The sequence below is a fragment of the Pleuronectes platessa genome, chromosome 23 (genome assembly GCF_947347685.1).
Source record: "Pleuronectes platessa chromosome 23, fPlePla1.1, whole genome shotgun sequence".
In the NCBI taxonomy this organism is placed as follows: Eukaryota; Metazoa; Chordata; class Actinopteri; order Pleuronectiformes; family Pleuronectidae; genus Pleuronectes; species Pleuronectes platessa.
In genome coordinates this window covers 1,797,738-1,799,282 of record NC_070648.1, presented here as the reverse complement: position 1 = coordinate 1,799,282, position 1,545 = coordinate 1,797,738, and positions in this window count along the sequence as shown.

The following is a 1,545-nucleotide window of genomic DNA, read 5'->3' as shown; positions in this document are numbered from 1 at the left end:
GAAACACTGTAAGAAGAAATATTTATCCTTATTTGACTTGTACTGTTTCAACTACAGCCTGAAAAACATGGATTTCTGGAGGTGGACGCTGATATTAGAGAGTAAAACTAGTTCCCGAGAAAGTTTGTGGGAAAGTCAGAGTGTGTGTGCATGTGTCCATCTGTGGACAGTGTTGTGTGTTTGTTTTCCCAGTGACCAGCAGGATCTCCAGTGATGAAGGACACCAGCGGGAGGAGAGAAACGTCTCGGACAAAACAAACGGACTCAGTCTGCGATCACGTTGTTATCTCATAAATGTTTTCAATAAGGAGAGAAAAAATAAAAAAGGCCCGATGCCCGAATCAGTCACATATCACACGTACACCCCCCCCCGACACCCCTCTCTCTCTCCCTGCCTGACTTTTCATCAGTCCATATTTTCCCAGAGTCGACTGTCCAGTATTTTAGTCCCTTTAAGAAACTATACTCCATATTTAGCCTTTGTATGATATTTGAAATGTATAACAGGTACAAAGTGAACACTGGTTTCATCTTCTGGGATCAAGTCGGTTCATGAACTTCAGACACGATAACGTTCAGAGATGCAACAGAGACACGAGTCCCTGAAGGGAAACAGGAAGCCGACTCGTTCAACTTCCTGTTTGTGAATCGCAATATTCACCAGAAAAATCTAAATTTTCTGCGGAAGAAAATCAGAATAATTAATAATCTGCTTCTTAACAAATCATTTTTCTGTGTCGTTTTGTAAACAGACAAATTTCCGCAGGGTCTGAACACACACACACAGACACACACAGACACACACACTGTACGCCGGTGAGGTTTCCGGTGATTGAGCCGGTGACTCTGGGAGCCGACACAGCCGGCGAGGGGCAGGACAGGAAAGTGGCTGCAGACAGGAAAAGAGGAAGTAGAGGGGCGGGACGCTTCCCCGCTGCCAATCTGGGACATGGGACCAGAGGACGTCCTCCCTTCCTGTGCGGCTCGGAGACACACAGTTGTGTGTACGTCGGTTGCGTTAACACGAGGTAAAGGGTGGGGGGGGGGGGAAGTGTTGGAGAGACGGTTAAATATGTGAGCGAGGATTCGAACGTGGTCGATACGTGTTTTGCCCACCGAGGCCGCCGGGGGGGGGGGGGGGGGGGGGGCGCAGGAAGTTGGATCTGTGGTTTGTTTTCATTGAACCACAGCACGGCTGGAAGGAACTCAGCTGCTGGGAAGCGACCGAAAAACAGAATCAGGGAGGAGGAGGAGGAGGAGGAGGAGGAGGAGGAGGAGGAGGAGGGGGGGGGGGGGGGGGTGCAGGTTGAATTATTAAAGAAAGGCAGATGGGCAGAACTGGCTGTTTTAACAAACACTCTTATTAAACCTCACAGCTGCACGGCTGGAGTAAAAGCATGGAAAAATCATTCTCACAAATATATAAGTAAAATCATTTGAGATCATTGGAGCTTTTTACATCAACAAATCAGATTAACCTGAGAAACCGACAGGTCTGGAGCTCCTGCGTGAAAAGAGCGGAATCAACCCCCCGGCCTGAACCAT